Raw genomic sequence first — 18,032 nt, 5'->3', positions numbered from 1 at the left:
AATCCTAGCCTTTTACCTTCCCCCTCCCACCACACCATCATCCATTCAAAAAAAATTATGTATGTTACAAACTGACAGGAAAAAAAAAATGTTCTTTTTTAAATTTTTTTTTCGTTGTAGATGGACACAATGCTTTTATTTATTTCTTTTTATGTTGTGCTGAGGATCAAGTCCAGAGCCTCACTCGTGCTAGGCAAGCGCTGTACCAAGGAGCCACAATCCCAGTCCCAAGAGTGTTCTTGAAATAGCACCACAGTCCATGAAATGCTAAAGAATAGGGGAAAAATTAAACTTCACATAAAACCCTGTAGGAGACAGTAGAATGAATCGAACTCCTCTGTTCATGTATGAATACATGAGCAGTGTAACTCCACACCATGTACAACCACAGAATGGGAGTTATACTACACATATGTATAATGTGTCAAAATATACTGTCATGTCTATCTAAGAAGAACAAATAAAAAATTTTAAAAACTAAATATAAACCCCCTGTAAGAGGAAAACAAGAAAATAGAAATGCAAACACCTCAGCTAAGCCTGGGGCTGTAGCTCAGTGGCAGAGTGCTTGCCTAGCACATGTGAGGCCATGTGCTTCGATTCTCACCACCACATAAAAATAAATAAATAAAATAAAGGTATTATGTCCATCTACAACTAAAAAATATTTTTAAAAAACCACCTCAGCTAATAAAAGTCCTCATAAAATAGCTAACTGTGAAAAACAAAACTGTAAGACAACACTTGAAATTGAAATAAATGCCCTCAACAAGCATTTGGAGATATACACATGCACATAAACACAAACATACACATGACTGGAATCTGGAATCGGAAATTTTAAAAACTAAACAGTGGACCCAAAAAACCCACCACAGGGCACTTGCTCTGGTTTGATTCTTTACACTGAAAAACAAACCAAACCATACAAAACCCTACCACCCCAAAAAAAAAAAAAAAAACAGAAAAGCACATGCAACAAAAACTGACCAAACTCAAACAAAGAAAATAAGTGAAGAGTAAATTTCAAGTCATGAAAAAGAGAACAGATATAAATGAAAGTTTTTAAATAAGAAAAATTGAAGAAAGACTAGAAAACTTCTAAGAGAATAAAAATTATAGAAATTAAAAGGATGAGAAAGAGGTTAAGAGGAGATTTGAAAACATTTTGGTATAAGCACAACATTTATATAGAAGGCAAAGGAATTAGAATTGTTAATACTATTTATAAAAGAAGAATGAAGAAAGAGAATCTGTCCACTCAACTTCAAAACTTACTATGTAGCTACTATAATGAAGACCATGTGATATTCATGGAGAAACATAAGCAGATCAACAGAACAGAATACAGAAGCCAGAATAGAGACCCACACAAATATTCCCAACCTATTTTTGACAATTCAATGAAGAAAATTTAGGCTTTTCAACACTAGTGGTTATTTTAAAATAACTCAAAAGGATCACAGACCTAAATATAAAGCATAATATAAATATTTTTAGAAAATAACAGGGAAATTTTCAAGATTTAAGGCTAGGTAAATAGTTGTGAGACTTGACAACAAAAACATAATCCATAATAGGAAAAAAATAGACAAATTGAACTTGATTGAAATTAAACATTTTTTGCTTTGCAAAAGACCCTGTTCAGAGGATGAAAAAATAAGCTACAGACAGGAAGAAAACACTTACAAATCACATATTCAACAAAGAACTAAATATATAGAATATATAAATAGCTCCCCAAACTCAAAAATTTTTTAAAAGGTAAAAGATATATGAAGCAGCATTTACCAGACAGAATATACAGATGGTAATAATCACATGAAAAGATGTTCAAGAATCTTGTGACTAGGCAGATGCAAATTAAAGCCACAATAAAAGATCACAACACACCTACAAGGTTGGCTAATATATAAAAAGTAGTGACAACACCAAATGCTGGCCAAGATGCAGGGAAACTAGATAACTCATACAATGCTGACAGGAACATTTAAATGGCATGACCGCTCTGTACAGTTGTTCAGCCTCTTAGAAACCTAAATGTACAATTACCATACGCAACCCTGGGCATTTATCCCAAAGAAATGAAAACTGTATTCATACCAAAATCTGATATGAATATCAATGGTAGCTCCCCACCCTGTTAATTTCAGGTCTTTATTTTTTATTTTAAAAATATATTTTTAAATGAGTAAAATTTACCATCTTACCTATTTTTCAGTGTACAGTTCAATGGCATTAAATACACTCACAATTCTGTGCAACCATTACCACCATACGTATTTTAAAAAACTGAACTCCATACCCATTAAACAGTAACTCCTAATTCCCCTCTCTTCAGTCTCTGTCAACCACATTCTACTTTCTATCTCTACAAATTTGACTATTCTTGGTATCTCATGTAGGTGCAAACACACACTACTTGTCTTTGTGACTGACTTATTTCACTTAGCATAATATCCTTGAGGTCCACCCATGCTGCAGCATGTGTCAAAATTTCCTTCTAAGGCTGTATAATATTTTTGCTAAAAGCCACAATTCACTATGAAAGTCTGTAATAACTATCAGTGCATCAAATAACACAGGAATACCATCTACATAAAACAGAAACCATAGGAGATGGAAGAAGAAATGGAGAGAGACTATCACATCAGACTCACACACCATCCTCAGTATAAGCCAAGTAAAGTGAGTTTAAGTTATAAAAAAAGACTACGGAAGACTTAAAATTTTTAAGTTAAATTTTATGGCTCTGTGTCAAGCTTTATATACTGATAACAAAAAAAAGAAAACTGTATACACATACACACACACACACACTAAATGTTAGGTCACAGAGAAAACCTTAGTGAATTTCATGAAATAGAAATATCAGAAGTGACACTTTCTAATATCAATGAATTAAAAATGAAAATTAAAAACAAAAATTTAAAACTCTCTTCCACCTGAAAATGTTAAAAAATAACTATTAAATAACTCTGGAGGAAAAAAAGCAAACACAAATATGAATTACATAAATTAAATTACAGAATTTTTTGGGAAAGGATAGTGAAAACATGATATTCAGACTGAGGACGTATATAGTTTTAAACATCTAAATCAATTAAACTAAAAGAATAAGAATAAATTCAATTCTCAATTCAAAAATCTTGAAAAGAAAAAAAATCATGAAAAATGTTCAAAGAAATTCACAAGAAATATAAAATTAGCCCCCAAAACATATGAAAAGACATTTAATCACTTAATAAGTAAAACAACACTTATCCATCAGATTAGCAAAAATTCAAAAGCTCGACAACAAGTCGTTTGGTGTGAAAAAACAGGTATTCCCATCTGTTAATGGAATTTTACAATAACTAACAAAACCAGTTTTTACCATTTGGCCAAGAACTTTTCCCACTTCTAAGAAGTTAAAAATGTATCTGCAATATTAGAAAATAATTATACATAAGAATATTCATTATAGCAACATTTGTAATTACAAAATATTAAAAATCACTCAAATGTTCAAATGCAAGAGATTAGTTGAATAAACTTAGCAATGGTATATATATATACTGAATGGGTTAGTAGGCCGTTTTTTTTTAATAGGAATACATACACATGAGAGGAAATTAAGTGTATGTGCGTATGTATAAAATATGCTGCATTCATACAAGAAAAAACAAGAGAAGTAAATATACATGTATCTTCTAGCTTTTGCAAAAGAACCACAAGAAGGACAAGCCAGATAACAAGCAAATTGGTTACCAAAAAGGGTAGAGGGACAAAAGGATACAGAAGGGACATATATTTCTCATCTCTGTCTGCTGAAAGGGCCTATAAGAATGGCATGCCAGTTATATAAGCACAATTAATATGCAACTCTTAGGTTATAGATGCCATTCTCCACTAAAAGGAACCAAGGTTACTTGGAGAAATAACTAGGGCAGAGAAGGTACAATGTGAACCTGCAACATCTTGGGGAACCAAAAAACAGGAAAGTGGTCAAAAAAACTAAATGATGGAGATATGTCAAAAAGACAGGGGAGCCAGCTTGAAGGAATTCCCACTGATCAAACATGGAAAACTTAAGCAAAAGTAAATAAGAACAGTAATGAGTGAATTTTAATCTGCTAAACAAAATAAGAATCCAGGAGTCCATAGTAATAAATAAGGGGCGAAAGAGGAACCTTCCTTACAGAAGAGTGTCAACTGATAAGTGTAGAGGGAGTAGTTGAGTTTGAAAATAAATGTTTTGTATTCATTCCAACAAAATTTTTTTTTGAGGAGATGGGTGGGGGAACAATGATCACAGATGATAATTCTAAGGAGGAAATTTTGATGAAGACTAGGCTATTTTCGTGGTCTTAAAAAGGCTCCCCCACAGATTGCTTTGTAATTGAAAGAAAAAGAATAGCAATTATACCATAGAGAAACCAGATGAAACCTTGAGCAGGTAATCAAAATTAGCCTCTCCATCCAACTCAGAACAGAGGAACATCATGCCCATCTGGATGTCTGACAACACAATCCTACCTATGAAGTATGCCAGCAAATAATGTACAATCACAATCTAACCAAGAGGAAGAAGCACACAAATTCAAGTCCAAAAATAATCTATAAAATAACTGGGCTCCTCTGTTCTTCAAAAAAATGCCAAGAACATGAGAAAGAAGTAGGAAAGATTAAAGAAAGCTTCAGATTAATGACTAAAGAGACATGACAACTAGATGCAATACAAACTCCTGGACTGGATCTTGTTCTGGAAGGGAAACAACAAATGCTATAATGGATATTACTAGGGAAATCTTACATCTAGACTCTTAAGATTAGTTAAAAATATTTTATTGAGATTAAATTTACTGATTTTGATAATTGCTGTGCTTATGTAAGAGAATGTCCTTGTCCTTAGAAAATGCACATGAGGGTTGGGGTTGTGGCTCAGCGGTAGAGCACTTGCCTAGCACATGTGAGGTCCTGGGTTTGACCCTCAGCACCACATAAAAATGAAATAAAGGTACTGTGTCCAACTACAACTAAAAAATAAAATATTTTTTAAAAAAGGAAAGACACAATGAAGTATCAAGGTTTAAGTAAAGAGTCATCATGTATGTAACTACTCTCAAATGGTTCACAAATAAATAATAACAAGGGCAGAAGGATGGAGAAAGAGAAAGAGAACATGATAAACAAATATGGCAAAATGTTAAGCACAGGTGAACTTACACAGGGGATATAGTTTTGCAAATTTTCTGTCAATATGCAATCACTTCAAAATAAATATTTGAAAACTTTAAAAATACTTTAGAGTAAATATGTCTTTTTAAATATTCTTTTTAGTTATTGATGGACCTTTATTTTATTCATTTATTTATATGTGGTGCTGAGAATCAAACCCAGTGCCTCACGCATGCTAGGCAAGTGCTCTACCTCTGAGCCATAACTCCAGCCCAATATGTCTTATTCTTACAGAATGATTTGAGACAAAGCCCTTCGTAAAACTGACACTTTTCTGAAGAAACAGAAACTTTTCAAATGAAGTTATCACTTAATTGTTCAAATATCTTTGTTCTTGTTACTGAATATTAATATTTTACACATAAAAATGTAATTCAAAGTTACCAAAGGGGTTCAAGTAGAAACAATCACTGAACTCAAGACATGGGAATACCCTCATCTGATGTCAGTCAATGTGACCTGTACAAAAGACACTTTCCCTGAGCTTGGGTTTCCCCTTGGTAGAGAAAAAAAAAAAAAAAAAAAAAGACTATTTTAAAAGATTACAGTGAGAACCAAACAAACAATATGTATCACAGCTGTCTTAACAATACAAACATGTTACAGATGCACTTATCATGTAAAGGTCCTTAATCACTTTCACGTAGGTAAATAGGAATGGTTACCATAAAACCATACTGCAAAAATTACTTTTCCCCTAGACTATCTTATCTAGAGGCCATATTTTTATCCTATCTTACCAACACGTAAGTTAAAGAATAAGAAAGCCAACATCCCCAATTGCAAAATCAGACCACTAAACAGAAAGGCCTTTTCTTACCAAAAAAAAAAAAAAGACTATTTACCTTGCCAGAATGTACCTTGATGCCAATGTTTCTTATCACTAACACTTCAATTAAAAGCCTAAAGATGTGTTGTGAGGGTGGAGAGGAGGGAGAATCATGGTGGATTAGGTCTCATGAAAGCCTGTGAACAGCTCTCCTAGCCATTCTCAGTATCTACACTGTTTTTGAGTACATTAAAATACTTTATGAGCTTCAGGGTATTGCTCTTCTTCTTTTAAAGGGGTAACAATGCTTTCTTCTGTAGTTAAACCTGAGATAATAAATAACTTAATTCCCTATTTTAATAAGTTTATGTTGATCAAAGAAGTTTTACTGAAGCCAGGTGCCTGTAATCCCAGCAATTCAGGAAGCTAGGGCAGGAGGAATGCAAGTTTGGCCAACCTCAGCAATTTAGTGAGAACCTGTCTCAAAATAAGAAATAAAAAGGGCTGGGGATGTAGCTCAGTGGTAGAGCACCCATGAGTTCATTCCCAAGTACCACAAATAATAACAATTTTACTTAAAACAATGTTTTTCTTTCTTAGAAAATGTGGTATCATCTTAAATATTCTGCACCTAAATTAACCCCAATTTTTTTATTTACAAATTCAATTTTCAAAACAAGCATTCACGTTTACAAGTTTAAAAATGAGTCAAATGAGGAATTCCCTTGTTTTCAGAAACCATGAAACCAAATGCTACCCACCAGCTCCCCTTGGGGATTTAGCTCATGAAAGAATCAGTCCTTCTAGAAAAGACTGATAACCTCTTACACCATCAGTTGGGGCTTAATATGCATCCAATAAAAACTACTTAACAATGATTCATTCTAATACTTATTGAGCACCTACTATTTAAAAAGCAGTGTGCCAGAGGATATTAGAACTACAGCCCTGCCTTCAAAGTGTTCACATTAGAAAGGGTATAGATGATGCACAGAACTTAACACTTACGTTAGAAAATGGCAAGGATTGGAATAGAGAGAAAAACAATGTAATTCACAAGTTCAATGAAAGGAAACATACTCCTTCCTTCAATAACTTAAATTGTTCAGGAAGCAGATATAAACTATGATTAGTCAAGAGATAACTTACTTTATGATTTGTATATGCTAACTAATATCTATAACAACGACAGTAGAAATACTTGCTGTTCATTACTCACTGTGCTAAGATTCCACAGACCCTGTTTTATCAAATGTTACCATCTTTAATGTCTGTTATTAATGTTATTAATGTCTGTACAGTCAAACTAAGTGTGGCTAAAAACAAAGAACATTTGCTCAGAGTCACACAACTATGAAGTTTGAAAGGAGAGATGCAAATCCAGAACCCTTTCTCTTCCACTAGCCCTTATTTAGATATTCTTAGACAACAAAGGCAACAGACTCCAACTTCCAAGCAGCAAGGATCCATATTTTTACAACGGGGATTTTTTCCAACCTCCACCCTCAGTAAGCTATCTCCCCACACCCATGGGTGATGTCCCCTAATCACTAAAGCAATCTTCTAACACTATTACACTCAAAGACATTCTTCTTTTGATAACGGTCCTAAGATTCATTCCTGCTTCAACGGCATGTTCCAGACAGGTGCTCTGCATTTGTCTGAATGTGGCAGCAACGACCCAGTTCAGAAAAAATGCCAGATGTTCCTACAATAGATGTTACCGTTATCTATTTTTATTCTGGCAGCTCATTGAGGTTTTTATCATTTCTAGCTGTAAAATATATAAAGAGACCCTCTTATGGTAAAGTCCTGTTTTCCATGAAAAACTTTCACTCTATCAGGCCTGAGCAGCTTTCCTCTTGATTTGTGTCTGAACCATGAGAAAAAACATCACAGATGCAGACTGCATTGCACTAGGAACATATGCATGCTTTTAAATCACTTTTATCTTACGTTTTACTAATGTAACCCTGAAACATAAAATATGTTCTTTTTTTTCCCAATCACTGTTATGGGAAGAACAGATGGTAAAAGAGTTAGATTAAAGTAATACAGTATGTCCATTAAAATAACCCCCACTTCTGGGGATGCTTCCCTCAAACAGGAGTCATGTTTACTATAAGGAATGGCTTTGGCTTACACACATTGGAAATTGCCAGGGGGGTTCTCAAGGATAAACATAAGGGTAAAGAGAAAAACTAATGTCAAAATCAAATGCTTTTTAAAGTGACAATAATGCAAGTTATTCTGCTAATCTGAGAGGCTGACTGAAACCATGTGCCTATGATAATGTAACCGAACAACACGCAAATAACAAAGTTCATTTCTAACTTCAAAAATCTTAGGACCTGCAAAACATAATTAACTGAAGCTGCAAAGATAATATCAAGCAGAAATTCCTTTCTCCAACTAATAATACCTAGAAAACGTTCATCTCTATTGTCTTATTAATAAAAATCAAGAATAATTCTGTATGTAATATATATTAAGAAAGGCTAAATCTGATTTTTACACAAGTAAAATAAATATTTAAGCACTGAAAAAAGGCCTTCTGAGATGTTTTTATGAAATTTAGCTTAATTACATATAATTCCAAAAGAGTTAAGCTGAAAAAAAAAAAACAAGAAAAATCAGAGAATATATGTTTTTAAAAAAATCATATCAATCTTGGTCACATTCCATGGTCGAGGATGATTTCACAAGAGAAAGAGAGCTAAAATATACCCATGTGTACTGTAAATAATTAGGAAATACTGAATCAAAATTCATGTTAGAAATTTTAAATATTTCAGCCATTTTTTTTTCTTCTTGTAAAGAGTAGTATAAACTGTCAGCTTCCCAGAATCAATATTAAAATACATGGTCACAAAATTCTCACTCATATTTTTTTATTTCATCCCTTTATAGTATAATCTATTATTTATTGTGAAATTGTTTTCAACTTTAATCCACATTTTAGTTATTTTTAGCTCAAAAATATATTCTGGCAAGAAATCTTTCATACCTGTAAATTCCCTGATATAGTTCACAAAGTAGAAACATGGGGAGTTTTTTAATATGCCTCAAATGTGGTTTGAAATGTCATAGGCCTTCTCTTAATCCACCCCCCACAGCTACAAAAATGTTCCTGGGATTCAGTTCACTCATTTTTCTCACAGAAAAGTAACCATAGTCGACATCTCATTAGCTGTCAGAGTGATGTGCAGCTGGAAGGGAATCAGCACACCAGACCAGGGGCCGGGTTTCCTCCAATGTAATTCTATAAGGAATCTCCTATAGGGTTCCATATGGAGAGAGCTGTTCCCAAAGCATGAAATCCATATTCTATCCCTTTTGTAAATCCAAAGGTGAAGTCCTAAAGACTTGTAATCATTTTCATTGTGCTGAAGATTTTAAACAGGTAATATCAAACATGGAAAAAAACATTTAATTAAATCCTTTATGCCATAGCATCTACCCCTGTAAATGATGAAGAATATTCCAACTTGCATGGATAACACAGAAGTAGCTCTAGCTCACTGAGTAAACTCTGGGTTTCCAAGACCAGTAGCACTAATTTTAATGGTAATCCTCTTCCATGATGGGCTTCAGGCATGAGTCAGAACCACTTCGATCCTTTCCCTGATGCTTTGACTCACTCTCTGATTTTCCACATCTAAGTGGCAGATTAGCTAGGCTTGAATTAGATTGGTACAGGTGGCGCCACCTGCTCCAACCCCTTGCTGCAGCTTTGTTTGGTCTTCACTGCTTTATTCTGGGTCTGGACAAAGGATGGGCCATCCAAGCTGCTCTTGAAGTATCTTAGAACTGATATGACACATTACTGGCCTTCCACATGTGGAAAGATGAGGTCTATTGAATTTGTCATTTTGTGAAAACATATTGAAATTGGAAGGCCCTGCACCAAGTTGATCCATTTCAAACTGGTAATTGTACATGAATATATAGGTCTACCTATCTTAGCTGTCTAAGCTAAACACAGTAAAAATGAGGGAAACTAAAACCATATAAACTATGTATTAAACAATATACATCAGAACATTTTCCCCAGGTTTATTGAGGTATAATTGACAAAAATTGTTATATATTTAAGATGCATAACATGATGATTTGGTATAAATGTACATTGTAATATTATTACCACAATCTAGTTAATTAACACAGCCATTGCCTCACACAGTTACCTATGTGTGATATGAAAATTTAAGATTACTTTCAGCAAATTTCAAGTGCCCAGTGTTATTGACTATAATCATCATGCTTATATTAGATTTCCAGAACATATCCATGTTATAAATGAAATTTTGTACCCTTTGACCAATATCTCCCATTTCCCCCAGCCTCCAGCCAGTGGCAATCACCATTCTACTATGTTTTAGATTTCACATGTAAGTGGAATCATATTGCATTTGTCATTGTCTGGCATACTTCCCTTAAAATAATGAATTCCAAGTTCATTCATCCATTTTGTCACAAAAAGCCAGATTCCTTTTTATAGCTAAATTATATTCCATTATAGACCATATTTTCTTTATTGATTCATCCACTGATATCATCCACTAAATATCATTCACTGATATTTAGGTTGTTTCCATGTATTTCATTATTGTAAATAATGCTACAGTGAATATGGGAGCACATACATCTCTTCAAAATACTGATTTCATTTCCTTCATATATACCAAGAAGTGGGGTTACTGGATTTCCATTTTTAATTTTTTTGAAGAGCTTCCATACTATTTCCATAATGACTGCACCATAAATTCCACCAACAGTACCTAAGGATTCCCTTTTCTCCATATCTTCGCCGACACTGGTTATACCTTATCTTTATTACAATAATCATCTTAACAGATGTGAATGTTTACTTGCATTTATCCAATAATTAGCGATGTTGTCCACCTTTTCATGTACCTACTGGCCATTTGCATGTCTTCTCTGAAAAAATGTCTATTTGATCATTTTTAATTGAATATTTTTCAATTGAGTTGTATGAATTCCTTATTTTTTTAACATTAACCCCTTGTCAGCTATATGTCTTGCAAATATTTCTCCCATTCCAAAGGCAACCTTCTCACAGTATTGTTTCCTTGGCTGTGTAGAAGCATTATAGGTTGACAGAGTCCTACTTTTTTTGTGTGCTTTGTTGCCTGTGCTTTTGACATCATATCCAAAAAAAAAAAAAAAAAAAAGGCAAATACTAAGGTCAAGGAATCTTCCTGTTTTCTTCTAGGAAATGTGTAATTTTTAGCTCTTACATTTAAGTCTTTAATCCAATTCTAGTTACTTTTTGTGTGTGGTGTAATGTATGGGTCCAGTTTCATTCCTTTGCATATGGATATCTAGTTTCACAAACAATATTTATTGAAGAGACTATCCTTTCTGCATTGTGTATTATTAGCTCTTGTCAAATATTAGTTGACCATAATACATGTATAGGTTTATTTCTAGGTGTTCTATTCTATTCCACAGCTGTTTTTATGCTAAAACCATATTTTTTGATTCTACAGCTTTGTAATATAGTTTAAAATCAAGACATGTGATGTCTCCCACTTTGTTCTTTTTCAAGATTTCTTTGGCTATTTGAGGTCTTTTGTGGTGCTACACAAATTTGAGGATTTTGCTTGTTTGTTTTCTATTTCTGTCTTGTCCTGTTTCTTATCTTAAAGGAAAAGTTTTCAGATTTGCACATTAAATATGGTATTAGCTACAGATTTGTTATTGATAGTCTTTGTTATGTTAAGGTACATTCCTTCCATAACCACTGTTGAGAGTTTTTATTATGAAAGGATGTTATCAAGTTTTTTTCTGACTCCATTGAGATGATCATATGATTTTTATCCTTTATTCTTTTGATGTGACATATTGCCTTGTTGATTTGTATATGTTGAGTCATCCTGGCATCCTAGGGATAACTCACTTGATCATGGTGTATGAACCTTTTAACGTGTTGTTTAATTTAGTGTGCTAGAATATTGTTGCATCTATATTCTTCAAGGATATTGATGTATAATCTCCTTTTCTTTCAGTGCTCTTGTCTGACTGTAGCATCAGGGTGCTGGCCTTAAATAATGAGTTTGGAAATGTTTTAGCAGAGTTTGGAAAAGACTGATGTTAATTATTCCTTAAGTGTCTGGTAGAATTCACCAATGAAGCTTTGTTGAGGGTTTTTTGATTGCTGATTCAATCTCCTTACTCATTATTGTGCTATTCAGCTTTTCTGTTTCTTAATGATTCGGTCTTAGTCAATAGCATGTTCTAGAAATTAGTCCTTTTCTTCTACATTATCCAATTTTAATGCATAATTGTTCACAGTGGTCTTATATGATCCTTTGTATTTTGTGGTGTCAGATGTAACTTCTCCCCTTTCATTTATAATTTTATTTGTATCATCTCCTCTTCTTGGAGAGTCTAGCTAAGGGTTTGTCAATTCTGTTGATCTTTTAAAAAAAGAAAACACCCATTCACTTTTGTTGATCTTTGCTACTGTTTTCTATTCTCTAGTTCATTTGCTTCTGTTGTACTCTTTATTATCTCCTTCCTTCTGCTGACTTGGTGCTTAGTTGATTCTTCACCTTAAAATTCCTTTTGGTGTAAAGTTAGATTATTTGAGATCATTCTTTTTGTTTTGCTTCTGCTTTTGTTGTTTTGAGCACTGGGGATGGAACACAGTGGAAAGCACTCTGCTACTGAACTACACTTATACTATCTCTTATTCTTTTTTCTTAGAAGGTTTATATCTAGAAATTTTGCTCTCAGAACTATTTTTGATGTTTCTTATAAGTTTTGGTATGTTTTCATTTTCATTTGTCTCGAAGACTTTTTTCCCCTTTTGATTTTTACTTTGAACGATTGCAGTTGTTCAGGAGTACATTGTTTAACTTCCACACATTTGTGAATTTTTCAATTTTCCTCCTGTTACTCATTTTTAGTTTCATACCACTGTGGTCATAAAAGATACTTGATATGACTCCAGCCTTGTTGAATTTATTAAGAGAAGGATGAGCAGAAGCCAACACCCCCTGAATATCCCTGTCTGCCTCTCCTTCAACCACTTACCAAGAAAATAAGAAGGCAACAGTTGTGACCAACCACATCTATAGTTTCTCCTTAAAAGGCTGGTTTTGCCTCCCCAGCTACACTGTGGATATGTTTCCTTAAGGATTGATCTTTAGCATTTTATTGTATATTGTAGGTATTTTAACGAAACATAAGAATTAGTAAAAAGCAAATCATAAACCTGAAAGCAAAGAAGTCTCACTTTACTTAGCAAAGTGATTTCTAATATAATACTCAGAGGTTCATATATTTGGATAAGCTAGAAAGACCCAAGGTGTCTGCTCTAATAATTTCCTGATACTACTATAAGAAAGAGAGACAAATCCCAAATTTATACATGGCTGGAAAATATAAACAAGCTTATATGCCATAAGATTTCCTGGGTAGATAATTTTTTTCAAAATTAAAATGAATAAATTTTTTACTATAAATGGTCAAGGATTACATGTTTTCATGTTTATATAAAATATGACATGAAAGGATATCTGTACTGGTGGTGATAAAAAATACCATGTATGAAGAAACAACTATGCTTAAGAATTATTGATCCTTTCTTTTCCCTGCAACTTAAAAAGTCAAGTTCTGAATGCAATAGTCAACAGCGTATTTTTGAGACCAGAAAGAGAGTTTCTATCTTTGCCTAAAGAAAGTCAGATTGCTGGCAATAAAAATTAAGAGGGTTCTGTGGGATTCTTTAAGGTAACAGATGTGGAATAAAACATGCAAGTTTTTCAGTATATCTGTAGCAAGTGATTAAATGCTTTCAGATTTCAAGAACATGCAGAGTCTTACACATGCACTGTTGTTAGGGAATGATACAGTATTGGTTACTACTGATTATGGAAAAGGCAAGAGGAAGGCAGGATGATTCAGTACAATGGGATGGCATACACTGTCTGCGTTAAATACAACCATAAACATGCCAACATATTTAAAAGGAAACCCTGGAATTAGGAGGCAATTTATTCATGATTGACATGAATAAGCCAAAGCAAGAAAACTTCCAACTAATATTAGAGTGGCCATGACTACCTGTATGAAAATAGGTGAAAAATATTATGGCGATATTATATACTGTCATAATGGTATAATTGCTGCTGTACAACAGTAGCTACATGCAAAATCTTTTTTTTTAAAGAGAGAGAGAGAGAGAGAGAGAGAATTTTTTAATATTTACTTTTTAGTTTTCGGCGGACACAACATCTTTGTTTGTATGTGGTGCTGAGGATCGAACCCGGGCCGCACGCATGCCAGGCGAGCGCACTACAGCTTGAGCCACATCCCCAGCCCATACATGCAGAATCTTTGGAAATTAACTATAATTTTTTTGTACTGGGGATCGAGCCCAGAGCACTTTATCACTGAGCTACATACATCCATAATCCTCAGTCTTTTTTTTTTTAATTAGGGTCTCCCTAAATTGCTGAGACTGTCTTCAGACTTGAGACTTCTTGCCTCAGCCCGCTGAGTTGCTGGCATAACAGGCAGCCATGACATCCAGCTAACTGTAATATTTCCTATAAGAATTTTTCCAAAACCCTTCAAAACAATTATATTTTGACCTCTCCTGTCCAAAGTAATACATAAAGGCTAAAAGGTAATTGAGTAATTTTATTAAGTGGTCTTAATATAATGAAGTCTAAAATCATTCCCAAAGGTATCTCATATCAGAAAGGGATCTGAAGTTTCATCTAGTACTCTCTAGACAAACAGGTGGTAGTATTGAATTATAATCTGTGCATGTCTCCAATGTTCATATAAGGGTGACTAAATTCCAAAAAGAAGTGTTGCTGTTTGCCATTTATTAGACATCTGTTGGAAATTTCTAGATATGCCTAATATACAATAGAATAAAGAGTCTAATAAAAAATATAATTAGAATCATTAAATTACCATTTACTTAACTAACAAGAGTCATAAGATGTAAAGTTACCCTATGAACTCTATTTTTTAATTGATTTTATTTTTTTAAGTACATGACAGCAGAATGCATTACAATTCTTATTACACATATAGAATACAACCTATGAACTCCATTTTGCTTGGAAAATTTCTTTTTGAAAAATCTGATGATAATTTGCATGTTAAAATGTGTAAGTATGTAATATCAAAAAAAGACTACTTTGGAAAATAGATAGAAATATTTAAAATTAAATGCAATTAAAATACTCATCATTTAGTCACTTAGAAGGAAGGTATTGTGCATGCTTATCTATAATTACTGAAAAATAAGCTTTAGAAGTATAATTGTAGAGGTAGTAGACCTACAATGACCAAAATACATCTATAACAAGAAGAGATACCAGAATCCAAAGAGAAAAAGAATTTTATCCATTCTTCCTCTACCATACCTTTTACTCCAGTAGCGAACTTTAGTTTACATTTTTGTAAGTTCACAGCAGAACTATTAAAATTAGTATCCTAGATAGTTTTCCTTGGTTTAACCATACTAATATTCTCACATATGTTCAAAAACCTTTAGTAGTTCTCCAGAAGACAAACTCTAAACTCATTGGCCTAGCACTTTATGGCCTGGCACAACTCAGTATTTCCAAACATATTCTTCCCAGTCCCCACTCCACCCACAAGCCCAATCACACTAACAATGTGTTCCTGAATTTCCTCATTATCTTAGTCTTCCTGAGGTCCCCTCTCTTTTCCCATATTCCCATGTGTCTGAATCCTACTCTCAAAGCCAGGTCACCCACATACCTTCCTTTGTCAGACCAGAGTCCATGTTATTGACACCATTCACAAGTGCTCTGTAGTACTTCTACTACATTTACCACTTTGACAGTATTGCAAAACTTAAATACATTTCTTATACCACTTCTTTATATTCTTGCACCTTTTACTCGAATCATACCACTCAGCTCTCACAATGACCACTGTAACATCTATGGATGAATTCCAGTTCTTTTCTTTCTACAGAAACAGTATTGAATTTGCTGTGGATATCATACTTTTCCAGTGCACCCCAGGACACTCTCACACTGTGGCAATCCATTCATATGCCTGTTCGCTTGTCTGTCTCTATCAAAAGCAAAAAATGTACATTCTGTTTGTGATCTGTGTGTGTTAGCAGCCCACAGAGTAGGAACTCAGTCAATGATTGATATAGCACCATGATTATCCAAGATAAACACAATTAGAAAACAACTTTTATTAGGCACATAAATGTTAACTCAATTTATGACTAGGCTATTTAGAATGGAAATGTCAGAAAAGAAAAATCTACTTTGGAAAAGTAGGCAGAATTTAGAATAACAAATAATATAGCCAAAATTCTTAAGAACACATTTATATAAATATTAATGAAAATTAATACACAAATGTATTAGTCAGCTTTTTGTCACTGTGACCAAAATATTTGACATGAACAACTTAAAGGAAGCAAATTTTCTTTTGGCTCACAGTTTCAGAGATCTCAGTTTGTGGTCCACTAGATACATTGCTTTGGACCTAAGGTGAAGCAGAACTTCACAGCAAAAGAACATGGCAAAGAAAAGTTCATGGCCACTGGGACCAAATACAAGATGTAGTTCCTAAGGGCACAGCCCCAAAGACCCATTCCTTTCAACTAGATTCCTCCTTCTAGCTTCTACCACCTCCAATATTCCATTTAAATAATGAGATCATCAATAGATTAATCCGCAGATGAGGTCAAAGTTCTCATGATCCAATTACTTCCCAAAACCCTACCTCAAAACATTGCTCACTGGGGACCACACCTTCAACTCATGTATCCTCAGGGTACATTCCAGATCCAAACCATAACGAACATTAAGGTAAATCCTATGTATATACATGTAGGTACATATATGAGATTTTTATACATCATGGAACACTGAAGAAGAAAGAACAATTTTGGAGAGAGCAATAAGGGATAAAGAAGGATCTCCACTTTCCACTCATCTATGTTGGAACTTTCAAATTAACCCCTTCCCATTCACACACATGCAAAGAGTAGTCTAGAGGCAATTAAAGCACATATTTAAAATGAGTAGTTAAGAGTAAAATCGTAGAGTTTAAGAGCTTTGCATAAAAGAAAACAGATCTCACAAAGAAGTTTTTGAGTTCCAATGGGAAGACTTTGTTTTTGTGGCTTGATTACTATAGGCAAAGTCCTTCTTCATATTTCCTAATTTAAGTACTTTTCTCATCTATACATCCAACCATCCTAAATATTTAAGGACGGGACCACCCAAAGGTAAAGTTAAAAGGGACAGTACAGCTCTCTTCCTAAAGTGCACAATAGTATAAGAAGAGCTTCTTATTAGGTGGTCTATGGAAAGAAGCAGCTGCCCCTACAACCACACTTTATACTTCAAAGTGCCCAACTTCTAACAGAAGTTGTAACTAAAAAACTCTAGTTATTAATCTACTCTCCTCTCTTTTGTCTGAATAAAGAAATCTAGTCTTCTGTGGAAAATTTCAAGCGATGTGATATAAGTCTCTTCAAAGGCAGAGATTATCTACTACCCAGCCACTAAAATAATCTACCAAACAGTAGTTTTTTTAGTGACCATTGGGTCAATGATGACATTTCCTCAAATAGTATACACCTGTAGATGTATACTATCTGGTTCTGACATGGCTCTGACAAACAAGGAAACCATCGTTTATTATCTACTAGATTGCCATTTTTGCTTTAAAAATTAAAAGCATAAATGATGAAAACCACCTTAATATCAAAAGGACTCGGAAACCACTTTGGTTCTATAATAGCCCAGAAAAAACAGGAAACTTCCAGAGGTTGCACTTGGCACTCTTAAAAAGGATGGAGATGGGTGGCCACGGGACATTGGGAGCGAGGGAATCCCCAGTCCTGTCCTACTCCCTTCAGACCAGGAAAGCTGTACATAAACCTTGGCACAAGCTAATTTCTATATCTCAGCAACTGATCAGAAAAATATTTTTCCTTCCAAGAACCAGTACTCTTATTTGTACCTTGCAGTGTTTCTAGAAGAACTCCTTTAGA

The 18,032-nt window shown here is 34.0% G+C and overlaps 1 protein-coding gene across 3 annotated transcripts in view; it reads right to left on the bottom strand.

Moving 5' to 3' along the window:
- Positions 1-18,032, bottom strand: part of Sim1 (SIM bHLH transcription factor 1) — a 74,880-nt gene that overhangs the window by 12,560 nt on the left and 44,288 nt on the right. The window lies entirely within an intron of this gene.

The sequence above is a fragment of the Marmota monax genome, unplaced genomic scaffold (genome assembly GCF_021218885.2).
Source record: "Marmota monax isolate L192 unplaced genomic scaffold, Marmota_monax_Labrador192_F-V1.1 WCK01_AAM20220418_F8-fsc00013, whole genome shotgun sequence".
In the NCBI taxonomy this organism is placed as follows: Eukaryota; Metazoa; Chordata; class Mammalia; order Rodentia; family Sciuridae; genus Marmota; species Marmota monax.
The sequence above is the reverse complement of the archived record's forward strand: the minus strand, read 5'-3'. Positions and strand labels throughout refer to the sequence as shown.